The sequence below is a fragment of the Brassica oleracea genome, chromosome C4 (genome assembly GCF_000695525.1).
Source record: "Brassica oleracea var. oleracea cultivar TO1000 chromosome C4, BOL, whole genome shotgun sequence".
Taxonomy (NCBI): domain Eukaryota; kingdom Viridiplantae; phylum Streptophyta; class Magnoliopsida; order Brassicales; family Brassicaceae; genus Brassica; species Brassica oleracea.
Genome location: NC_027751.1, coordinates 30,880,780 through 30,880,981, shown reverse-complemented (window position 1 = coordinate 30,880,981; position 202 = coordinate 30,880,780).

The window sequence follows — 202 nt, the reverse complement described above, 5'->3', positions numbered from 1 at the left end:
GAAATGTTAAATGAGGCGAATCAGCCACTTTACAATGGTTGTAGAGAAGGTCTCTCTAAATTGTCGTTGGCTGCTAGAATGATGAATATTAAAACTGAACACAATCTACCTGAAAGTTGCATGAATGAATGAGCAGACTTGTTTAAAGAGTATTTGCCGGAAGCAATGTGTCTGCTGATTCTTATTATGAGATTCAGAAACT